This window comes from Falco biarmicus, chromosome 1 (assembly GCF_023638135.1).
Source record: "Falco biarmicus isolate bFalBia1 chromosome 1, bFalBia1.pri, whole genome shotgun sequence".
Lineage (NCBI taxonomy): Eukaryota > Metazoa > Chordata > Aves > Falconiformes > Falconidae > Falco > Falco biarmicus.
The window spans coordinates 72,765,132-72,777,428 of NC_079288.1; the positions used below are offsets into that span (position 1 = coordinate 72,765,132).

Consider the following 12,297-nt stretch of genomic DNA (forward strand, 5'->3'; position numbering starts at 1 on the left):
CTTTCAGTAATAACTCCCAGAACTTTTATCTCATCCGAAGTCAGATGTTGCACAGGTCAGAGTGCAGTATATAGTTGATGATTAAACATATCTATCCAAATGAATGGCAGCCCTCCCCTCCCCAATGCTGGGTCACAATGTTTCCCTTTACTTCCAATATTTAACAACAGCTGTCAATATCCAACAGTATTTTCTTTCACGCTGGAAGGAAAAAGTAGAAATAATAGACAATAATTTTAGCAGAAGTAATTTTTGTAATGGCTGACTAAACAAAGGCTTACTTCTCATGCTACAGTACCCTGACTAATGTGGATTTACTGGTCTTCTCCCCTGCATCTCCCAGACTATGAGAGTGAAAAACAGAAGACACTGAGCAAAAGCTGATGTGCCATTTAACCTTTGTATTTGGAGGGAATCAAGTTGGAGAGGTCATCAGATTGTATCTAATGAGTATGTGGCTTAAAAATGAAAATCCATTGTTCAAACCAAAACCTTTTGGGTGCTGAGTGAAGGAAATCATGTGTTATAGATGTGAAGCCTCTGCTGACTTTTCATTCTTTCTGAAAAGCTGCAGAAAACATCATTATTCCAGTCCTTCCTAACTCCTGCACAGATATTATCAGACAAATGCTGTGCCACTATAGCAGTGATGTATTTTTCTAATGGTCTCCAGAAAAAAACCACATCTTCGTTGGATCTTCCTTCCTCTGGGCAGTTTCTGTAATTGCAGCTGAAAGCAGCCCTTAGACAGACTGTCAGCTGGGATACTCTTAAGCTTTACTGAACGGAATACTTTCACCTGAAAATTAGGGATGCTTTAAGGGGAAGATTGCTATGTAAAAATTCTGTAATTCTTAGAAACAGCTTTTTCTAACCTGGTTTATGGCACTTTTGTTAAAATGCTTCTCCAACCAATACTCAGGGTAGCCACTCTATCATGAAGCTCTTCCACTTGAACGGCTCCCAGAGACATTCAAACCACACCTGTAGTTAGCTCTGTGTGGGCAGACAGCTTAATAAATAAAGCCGAAACTAAGGACTTGGCAATAGAAAATTCATGGATAGGCAGCTTTATGTTGAATTTAATGGGCCTAATCAGTCCGTTGGTGTTAATCGATGGGATTGATAGCTAAAATCTTGCTTCTGCAAAGCCTTCTCTGCCTGGTATCATGTTTATTCCTGCCAATGTTATCCTTGGGAACTACATTGCCTTTATGTACTGCATACTGAAGGGGCTTCATCAGGCTAAGCTTATGAGTAAATGCTGTATCTGATAAGGCTATGCCTGCCTGGGCCATTAAATAGACATAATGGCAAGGCTGGCTCTGAATGGAGTTGCAGGGGAAAACTCAGGCTGTAGTACTAAAAATGTATAGGATGTGCCTATGGACCTCTACAGGTCTCTTCAGGCAATACATCTGAACTAAGATGTGGGAAGAGTGCCTGGGATTACTGGGTGGACAGCTTGTTTGGCTTGGTGGTGTGTACCATCTGTACGGGTGGCAGGGAGCAGGTACAACAGAGAGTATTGGAGGTGTTACTGCAACTCCATCTTTACTTAAAACTTCTTGGCAATCAATATTGAAGCACAAAGCTTAGCTCTATGTCAGCAGTCAGGTGGGAATCTCCTAGCAAGGGGGACATTGTTTAAAACTGTGCAATGCTGTAAGTACAGGCGTAATCGCAGTGGCTGAAAAAAACCAGTATTGTAGGTAGAAGCTTGAGCAAGTCAATGAGTGCAACCTCCTTCTGCTTCTCCTCTTTAATCCGTGTGACCACCTTGACTCTGGAAGACAGTTAACGCTCAATACTCCAGTACCAAGGAGAAGCTTAAGAAGCTGAGCACATCTTCCCAAACGAGCACAATTGACCCCAGAGCTCTCTGTGGAGAGGGCATGAAATGGGGGTGCACATGGGGGACCCCTGATGCCCTCTGCTGAGGGGAAGGGTGGAAGGCAGTGGAGGAGCTCTGGGTACCTGGAGTCTCAAGACAACCCTGTGAAAAGATCCTGTGGAGAAGAACAATATCACAGAAATAAGCAGGGAGAGTGGTGGGGGAAGGGAGTGGGAGAGTAGCAAGAATGGCTGATGCCCAGCTGTCTGGACACCCGAGGAGCTGCCTGTCTTGGAGGCTTATCACACCCCATAGCAGAGAGGGGTCATCCAAGTGGAAATCGAGGACGACCGTGCTGAAGAACAATAAAAAGGTGCTAAACAAGCCTGTCTTCTGGATTTCTCCCTTTTCTTCATCTTTCTAGTTCTGAAGGACCTTATGCTTCAGCATGCTGTGATATCCTCTGTACACCAAAATACCAGATGTACCACACCCGAGGGCGAAGGATTTCCAGAGGCTTACAGGCAATACACTCCCCCCTCTTCACAAGCTGGGGATAAGGGGAATGGTCAGTAATTCCAGCAGAAACATATTGTGACTGGCTCAATAGGGTACAGTCCTTTTTTGCAAAGCCCTAGCGGGGTTTTACCCTGCACTGAAGTCAACCAAGACCCATCTGGTCCATTTTGTGCTGTGCAGTTGCTCCAACGAGCTGAAGAGAAGAATTTCTTTCTGATCAGCCACGGTGAAAACCACCACTGTGATTCTGTACTACTTCCATGATTGCAGATAGCACACATTAAAACTAGAGCCATGCACAGCTGTTTAATACGGTGCTGTTCTATATGCTCAGTTTTTTTACTCTAGGTAGTAATCTTTTTTCTGCAGAATATTTTGATGTAAATGGCCGGTGAGTTAATGCTGATGTTACATACGAACACTATGACTCTCACTAATTGGATTAATGTACTTGTCTGCAGCTGGGCATTTTTCATGGCAACTGCTTTCTGCACAGAGGTAAAGGACTTTTTTTCAGTGAAGAACGTGCTTCTTTTCAGTTAGTTTTTGAAATGACAGGCAGAAAGGTGAGCAGCCTTTTGTAAACAGAAGCATGATACATAGAGAGCATTCTTTTAAACTTCATGATGACACATCTCCCCCACGGAAGAAAAGAGGGAAGGCATGGAAATGAAATCTAGTTAAAGCATTTCAATTTATGTTCATTCAACACTGTAGGTTCAGGTCTGCTCTTCATTTGCATTTAAACAAGGAAGTTTCAGTAAAGAAATTGTTGAATTACTTGGGAGTGTCTTCAAGGCCACGTGAAAACTCTTCTGTGCATTAACTGCAGTGATAGGGAGGTTACTGAGACCTCTGGCTGCATTTTGGGAGAGGCAAGTAGGGTCCACCCCACCCAGCACGTGCCATTTTAAACACATTGTAATTGTGTTGATGTAGAAGAGATTTAAACTGTTTTCACTTGCTTAGGTACTTTGCTGCATTATGAGTCTAATTAGAGGTTTGGTTTATGGAAAACTGAAGAATGAGGTTAAAAAGAAGTCAAGAAGGAATTGTCTCAAAACTTCCATAATAACCATTATTAGTCAAACCTTAGAATTTCTGATGGACACTAGCAAAACTGGCAAACTCATAGTTTCATGAGTTCTTCCCTTTCAGAGGTGAGTCGCCTTTTTAAACTCCCACCTGATGAAGGGAAGGTGCTCTGCGTTAGCACCCCATAGCACACTTCATGGTGCAAAGCTCCATTAGCCCTGGGCACGTAGCGCTCTCCCCAGTAACCTCACTAGACTTTGTGTCCAGAGTCCATGATTGCTCTTGCTTGGCAGGTTATTAACTGGCACTTAAATTTATCATGGTGCTGAACTTTGAGGCCTGATGGTTTTGTTTTTGAGTATCCTGGAGATGCATGTCACCAGGAAAAAACAAACAAACAAACAAACAAGATTGTTTTGGAGAAGCCAAATTTTGACGGTGTTTTAGGAAGTCAGATTTTGACAGTGTTTTGGGAATAGAGTTGTGCTAACATGCCAGGCTATGGGAGATAGGATCTGTGGCTTCTCTTTTGTTTTTCTGCTTGTCCAATCCAGTTCCAGGGATTTTGCTCTTTTGTTTAAACTCAGGTTTTCCAGAGTTGTAATTATGTAAATTACTTATAGTTAACGTTATTTTTTTGTGAGTGAAGTCCAAGTAATTTAAAAAAGCACTATTCTAACTTATAGACTAGTTTCTGTGTTAAGACAGCAGGCACATCTTTCTTAAGGGAAGTGAAATACTGAAAATATCTGTTTCGTGTCCTTCAGACTGTTAGCATGTGAGATCTGCAAGTTTGTGTAAGGGGGGGTCACCTGCAAGGACCTGACAAACAGATTTGCAAGCAAGTCAATGAGTGCAACCTCCCTCTGCTTCTCCTCTTTAATCCTGGTGATCACCTTGACTCTGGAATACAGTTAATGCTCAATACTACAATAACTGCAGGTGGAGTTTTGATATTAGAACTGATGGCAGTTCCAGACAGAGGAGCCATTCCACATAGCTCTCGGCAACTGGCATTTGACCATTCCAGATATAACTTTCATCTGATTAAAAAAAAAAACACAAACCAAACCCATTGCTTTTTTAATTAAGCAGCTTTATAAATGTTAAATGTTTTTAGCTGTGAGGGCAGGTTTTTGAGACCTCGATAAGCATATTACATTTTTATGTGCAATAAATTTTCCTGTTTATTTATAAAAATATTTGGGAGTAGCAGGTTTTAGTTGTATAGCTAATTTATAGTGTGTGTAAGTCTCCTGTCAGCTCTGTCAGTAAGAGATGGATAGGGTCAAATATTTTGGGGTTTTTTTTTAGAAAATAAACGTGTGGTTGAGTAAAGAGGCTGGGAGGTGGGTTTTTTTTAAGAAAACCATCACTAGAACAAACGCACCCGTCTGGCTAATCTGTTCAAGTCAGCTTTCAAACAGAATTTATTTCTGATTCACAAGCATGCTCTATTTCTCATTTATTCCTCTGGCTGCTCATGTGAAAAAGAACAGACACAAATACCAGGAAGATGGGACTCCTTCCCCAAGCCTAAAAGCAAGGAAAATACATAGCAAAGGGCAGGAGAACTGCAGACCATCTCATAGTCCCAGCTGTCCGGAGGGTGTGTGCGCGGTGGCTCCATACCCAGCTCTATCACAGATAGGTCTAGTGGAGATGCAGCAATTTTGCCTTGCTGAGGGGGACACAATGCAAAAACATGACTGCGGTTGACTGGGCTGGTACTGAAGAGGGAAGCATTCAACCCTTTGCAGCTTCTCAGATTATAATGTGGCAATTAAAATAGCTCCCACCATGTAAAAACGCGCCATCAGATAACAGGGCACTGACTCATTAAATATACACTTGCCAAAATCGTTTCACGGTGTGTTCCAGCTTCATGCTTGGGTCACGATGTTAAATCATTACTTGCACTCAAAGTCTATGAGCCAGCTACTCTCTGGTTGAATAGACCCATAAACACAGCTGTGCTGGCGGCTACTTTTTAGAAGTTTTTCTTCAAGCATTTGGCTTGACTTTTAAAAATAGCCCGTTGCTTTTGCACAGCCTCTCTCTTCTCTCCAAAGCATGAGCCCCTTGCTGAAATCTGTTTGTGAAATATGATTTTCCCATTCACCCACTAGCAGCAGGGCACTTTTGGTACAAGCTGCATGCCATAGCACGGTATTTCGTTTGTGTTGTTTGGTGATGTGAGGCTCTGGGCGGTGGGCTGTGCCATGAGGTGTCTCCGTCTCCATTGTTTGCCTGTCTCTTTCCAGGGGAAGGCTCCATATTTCATTTGTGTAGGGTTTTTTTCACCACTTGCACTGCAAATGCCCATGAGAGGGGGCAGGCATGGGGATGTGTATATTAACATTTATACCTCCCTCAAAATGCTCTGATGCTAGTTGCAAGTTTCTTCACATTTACAAATGAAATAACCTTTTTGTTGTAGGCCTACATTTCACATAACTACTCCACTTCCAAGGAACCAGAAGGAAGGCAAGTTTTGCCTCACCTGAGCCCAGGGTAGGTTTTTCCTGGTAGGCTTCAGTAGAACCACACCAAGTCTTTCAGATTTTGACACTAAACATTTGCAACTTGCACCACAGATTTCCAAATTTATTTAGCCTACTGGATGTTATTTTTATTTAGAATAACTTTTGTAACCAGCAAACTAGCAGTTTTCACGTACATTTACGAACTATGCTGAGTTGTTTAGGGAAAAACAAAAAGTAGGTAGCAGACAATTTATCAGTTTAAATTAATATACATTTATTATCCATATCAGAAGCTGTGGTGCTCTGCTAACCCCTCTGGAGCAGGCTGGCTCATCCACACAGCACGTGTCTCAGGTCTTCTCCAGCGCTTGTGATGACCTTCCTAGTCCTAAAGGCATAAATGTAATTTCTCAGATGCTTTTTGTTAGCTGTCAGCTCCTGAAGCATAGCAGAAGGGTGTCATGAAACTCAGGGGGTGTGTTTGGCCACAGCATGGAGTCGCACAGGGACACTTGTGCGTGCAGGGATCCTCTTGGAAGACTGCTGCATCAGCCCAGGCAACCACACCTGGCGCGGGCTTGTCTGTTTTGTCTGTCCCTGGAGCCACACACAGACTTTGTTCAGGAAGAACAGGCCAGTTCTGTCTACAAGAGGACCCAAAAGCAAGCACTGATGCAGTGTGGATGGTCAGTGGATCAAGACAGAGGATAACCAGGAGAACCGAGCTATCACATGGTACAGATGTGCGGAGTGCGTGGGACTGCCCTGAGCTGCTCCAGGGGTCAAAGCAGGCAGAGGGTTTCACCGACTGGGGCAATGCAAAGGACACATGTACCCCACCTCCCCCCCCCGCCCCCGCTCAATGGAGGTGAATCAGTGGTCCAGCCCTTCCTCCACCAGGAATCTCCTTCTCCTTCCCCTGTGGGAATAACTGTGATCCTACTTCAGAAGGGAGTATCTGCAGCTCCTCCTCAAGAGACAAGAGACAAGTAGGGGGTTATGTGCTTATGTTATGGCTTGTTGAGGGTTTTTTTTAAACAAAACACAGTTTTGGTGGAGAGCATACATGATTAGAACCAAAAGTGTGCAGAAGAACTCACAGTTTCAATTAAACTTTCATGCCCAGGATGTAATTTGGGACCAAACCAAGAGAAAGAATTGCTCAGCCAGGAGGGCAGAGAACCCACTCAAGATGAGACCCCCAGCAGCAACCTGTGCCTTGGCTACATCAGGTGGGGTTCTTGCATGCCACTCTGCCACCTAACTGCAACATACTCATTTTTCCCAGATCACATCTCCAGCTGCTGGTTCCTCTTTCTGAGCTAAGAACTGACATTGGGGTTTGTAAAACATTGTGTTCCCAGCTTGACAGGCACTTAGAGAAACTCCTGACAGGTAGTGATGGGTTCCCTTTGCTTCTATTATAAATTTTTCCTGCTTTCATGTTGTTCCTAATTTTCTTTGATAAGCCCAGTCTAAATCTATAGTTACATTCATTCTGGCCATGCAGTTGAGCAGTGTTGGCTTCCCTGTTCTGATGAGAAGCAAGAGCATTGTTTGATATTAAACAATACGTTGGTTTGGTGCTTTGCTGCTTTTGAGAGTAAGGACATCAGAAACAAAGCCTTGTAATGGGATAATAAATAAACTGGGTTTTCCCTTCACTGAAATAAATGCACAGTACTGTGCAGTGCGTGAGCTGTCAGGGGTTTCCAAGCCACCAAGCAGACAACTAGTGGGATTGTTCCCTTATACATTCTTACTAAAGGGCATTGTCCACTCTTCAGATTTCTACCTGCCCTTGTTTTATTAGAAGCTCAGCTCTTCCTGAAAATGTCTTCTGTGTTACTGTTGCCTTAAAATTAAACACTGTTATAAAGAGCAACTGAAAGATGGAAAAAGATAAGAGAAAAGCAATTTCTCTTTCAAACCATTCCTTCTGTGCATTGTCCTCTTTCTAAAGAAGGAGGGAAGGAAGGAAGACAGCTCTCTAAAAACAATGCATCTAATAATGAACTGAAAATAGCAAAACCAGCAGCCAGGATTTTCCATACATGACCTCCCATTCCACGAGTGCAAAAATCCGTTTTTTTTGAGTCTCTGTTGTAGGCCAGGCTTTTAGATATTTTCATTACTCCTTCTCTGACTTTCCAGTAACTTTACATTTGTATCTGTAGTATACTTAAGGAAGCCTAAATTTAGTGTTTCTGAAGACAGAAGGAGGTTTTTAGGGTCTAGGATAATTAAACTGTTACATGCTTAATGAAATGGAAGTGTAGCATAGTCTCAGCAATTTGATTTTTACTCCAGACTAGAATGTAACTGTGTACTTTCTGTGTACTCTTGATAAGGTTTCTGTGAGTTGGGCAATATAATGATTAAAGTTGGTGTCTGAAAGATGGAACTGGTTTTTTATGTTGTCATTTTAAGACATGGGTATTTAAAGTCAGACCTCCCCAGGCCAATATCTAGGCACTTATACAGTCTTCAATGGTTCTGGAGCATGCTTAGTTCCTACTTACCTCAGCGTGAATTTGACAGACAAAGGCTGGAGGATTTAACATCATTATAAGTGGCGGATCTGTGAACCGCAGAACTTACTGTCTGGTTTTCTACAGTATCACCACAGGAATGCAGAGCAATTCCAGCTCCATCCCCTGTCCTCAGCTTCTCCCATCCTCCCACCCTTTGCATTCCTCCCTTGCTCCTCTCTGCGTCCCTTTCCTGCAGGTTGGGCGGCTGCTGGTGCCATCACCTGTGGGTCATACAGCCCTGCTGGCTTCTCAAGGTGGGGGAAACTCTCTGCTCAAACTGCCTGTTCCTCAGTCACATAAAAAATTGATCTCTCCGAGTTAGCCCTGGCTTTCCTAAAGCTGTGTGAGCTCTGAGACCTCCATCCGTGTGCTGCTTGGCTGCAACTGGCCAGCAAGTCCACAAGCGGTGGATGGCCCACAAGAGGGGCTGGCAGACACGGTGTGGGCTCATATGCCTGGGGTGGGGCATGGGGCCGTTTTTAGGAAACCAGGGTGGGAACGCCACACATTCAGTGAAACCAGGAAGAGTATGCAAGTGCTAGGATGTGCAAACAGGAAAATTAACTCCCAGGCAAAGCTAACGAGTCTATTTATTGCCTGTTTGCTCAGTTACAGTGGCGAATACTGTTTGTATTCCATGCCAGACTGCACTCCTTCCCCTTCCAAATTTTGCAGTAGTTTATATCTGTGAGCTTTGAGTGTCACAGCAGCTTTACTTCTGCAGTACCTGCAGTAAGCTGGAGTGGTTTTAGCCGTTTAACCACGAGCTACTGGTGGACTTCGTTCGCTTTGACATGCTGACCTTTGGCCAGCAGAGGCAGAAGGGAAGCTGGTTGCTCTTGGCAAAACAGGATCACAGTGTACTCAGGGAGGAACCTTTTGTAAAGTGCCCTTTAATCAGCTCCGGGTCGGTCCGTCGTTGTTAGGGGTTGTAATGATTTAGGTTCCCTTGATAGTTTCAGTAAAAGAGCATCTGAAAGCACAGGGTTTGTCTCGTTGGTTCTCCGTGACCTGAGAACTCCCTGGCTGAGATCTTGAAGCAGCGGGCAGCTGGGCACTGGGGACGCGGCAGTGACGTGGCACTGGGCGCGCAACGGCTTAGTGGGGCACAAGCTTCCTGCTGCTGGCTGGCTGAGGAGCAACCTGTAGGTTAGTAACTGTACCCTGCGGTGGTATTATGGTCATGGTTATATTTCCTATGATACTTAGGGGGCATGCAGGCTGTGTCAGAGGGAGCCTGGTCAGTGAGTCACCTGTGTCAGCCTCCTGGGCAGCAGTAGATGCCCTAAAACATGGTGTAAGCATTCACTGAGGAGGTGGTTATGAAGAATCCTTGTTTCAGGGAAATCTCTCTTCCTCATCACTAAATACAATAGGCTGTCATGCTTTAGACAGGAAGGTTGTTTATTTTGTGAAGCTGGCTATGCTCTGAGTACAACTGAGTGTTTCTGTTAGAAATGGGCAGTCATTGTGGAGGGTCCTGTTCTTCCAGGTCACAAGCGTCCTTCTGCAATGCGGAGGTGTACATGGCATGCACAGCAACTATTACGCTACACTCTGCAATTGCTCTTTTAATGTTTCCTTAAATTATGACCAATAGCAGGCCAAAAGTAACTTTTTCACATGTATAAAATGGTCTTTTCAGGAGTAAATGCAGAAACTCAAAATATTACGTTTTTTCCTCTCTGAAGTGACGTAGCTCAGTGACTGTGTAAGGAAATTTCTTTTGTTGGCATCATCACTATGCTTAGGAAATCACATGCAAGGCAATTTTAATCCTCTTAGGTTTCATTTTTAACAATAATTGTTCCCAAAAGAATGGTTTCCAAAGAAAAGCACTCCAAGCCTCAGTATAACCTCACTACTCTTCATTGATTTTGTGGTACATCTTCAGAAAAAGGTTTTGCTTCCTTTTACAAAGGCCAAGCAAGGGAAACCTCACCACCTGATGGCTTTATTTGTATTTTCTGGCACGTACTGTCTTGTATATAGCACCAGTTTCATACCATGAAACATATGAGAAATCAAATTAAATCCCTGATGTAACATGGTTCATGTCAAACATCTGGCAGCAAGAGTGAACTGGATTCATTCAGATGAATTTATACAGCAATACAATTTCAGCCATCTCTTCACATACATCCCTAAATATAAACAGAGCAAACAATGCCTTATACAGATAGAAAATTCAGTCCTTAAGGGTGGTGTGGAAGTCTGAGTATTTGGACAGGTGAAGGACAGGTAGCAACCTGGTTGTTGCCACATTAATCCGTGTACTAGACAGCAGCATATTACATATTCATATTCAGACATTATGTGCTAAATTGTGTACTGGTGAATCAAACGGGGTAAGAATGGGACAGACTGCACAAAAATGTGTTCCTTTTTCTTTTGGAATAATCCCCAGCAATGTAGCAGAAGGACAATATCCTCAAATGTAGGTCTCTGCTTACCTCCAGTGGTGCTCTGAACACAGCACACAACCCTGGAAAGGTCAGATTCCAACCATTTCAGCTGCACGGAGACTGAAGCAGCTCTTTCTCTGGGCATTTGGTAACATGCTTACCTTCAAAATGCAACCTATGTGTATTCCCACCAATTAAATATGCTTCCTTTAGGAGTTTACCTTGCGTGTTTTTGAGAAGGGTAAAGTCACTGACCTTTTAAAGTTCCTGAGATTTTAACTGGTTTGTTTTTTGTTTTTTGTTTTTTGTTTTTTTTTTGCTAGGTGGTGGTGTTGGGGTTTTTTGTTTGGGTTTTTCTTTTGTTTGTTCTGTTTTTCCAAAAAAAGGGAGTATATAAGGTGCAGGATTATGCTTATTTGTCACCTGGTTAACCTGCTGACAGTCTGCAATTTCCTGTTTAATTGCAGATGACTCCATGCAAACAGCAAATGTCTCAGGTGCCTGGTGAGCATTACTTGTGCCCAACAGTTGAGGGACAGTAGTTCCCATTGGTTACATTTCTGCTAACAAATAAAACATGCTGGGGTCTCTTCCTTGGACCCAAAGGCAGCACAGTGCACAATCTTTTAGCTGAAGTTTTCTCCTTCCCTGCAAAACAAGTGAACTCGCCCACAGTCCCTACCCTGGGCAACCCCAGGGTCTACATGCATCAACCCTGCAGAAAAGCAATATGAGAGATAGATTGGGCAGAGCTGAGAGTGTGGGTGCTGCTCAGAAGACCTCATTCAGTGTCTCCAGCCCCTCCTTTAGCCGAAGTGACAGGATCTTCCTGTCTCAGGACCTTTTTATGCACCTTCTGAGTCTGAACCTAAGGGTTTGGTTATTGCTAGTTGGGGAATGCCCTCTTGAATATACAAACCTTCCCCTAGAGATAGGAAGTGTGGGGCTTAGGTGCATCCTGAATGAGATATACCTCCTGCTTAGGTGTTGTCAGTGACTCAAGCGCGACAGATCCTAGGTCACTGTAGAAACATTTTCTTTACCAAGGAAGGGAAAGAGCAATTTAACTAATGGATTTAATAACCACAGCCATTCAGTCCGTTCTTCTAATTCCTAACCATTTCAGCTATTACCGTCCTTGAAATCACAGATATTTTGCCTGCTTTATCTTGTCAAATATCTATAGAGGTAAGTTATGTCAACAGCACTCTGAGGTCTGTCTTTGCGAGAGAAGCGTTTTACAGCAGAAGCGTAGTCCTGTAAAAAATCACCTTCCTGTGATTACTGAGAGCTGCCCATAACAGAGCCCTTGAGCACCTCCAAGTTTAATTAGGCCAGCTCCACCCCACAGGGTGGCCTGGGGTAGCTTTGGCAGCCAGGGGAATGATGCTCGAGAGCCCCGCACCAGCGGTGGGCCTCAGCCCACGAGCAGCTGCAGGGGTGAAAGTGCCCTTTTACTATTTCAGTGTGTTTGGTTACAGTCT

General features: G+C 43.6%; 1 protein-coding gene across 9 annotated transcripts in view; it reads left to right on the forward strand.

The window, feature by feature from the left end:
- RBM47 (RNA binding motif protein 47) overlaps positions 1–12,297 on the forward strand; it is an 82,035-nt gene that overhangs the window by 41,086 nt on the left and 28,652 nt on the right. Inside the window, exon 1 of one of the 9 annotated variants that reach the window (XM_056334777.1) lies at positions 9,330–9,557. The exons of the other annotated variants lie outside the window; for them this stretch is intronic. The gene's annotated coding sequence lies outside the window, so the exon portion shown is untranslated. Of the gene's footprint in view, positions 1–9,329; positions 9,558–12,297 lie in introns of those variants that run through there. 9 annotated transcript variants of the gene reach the window in all.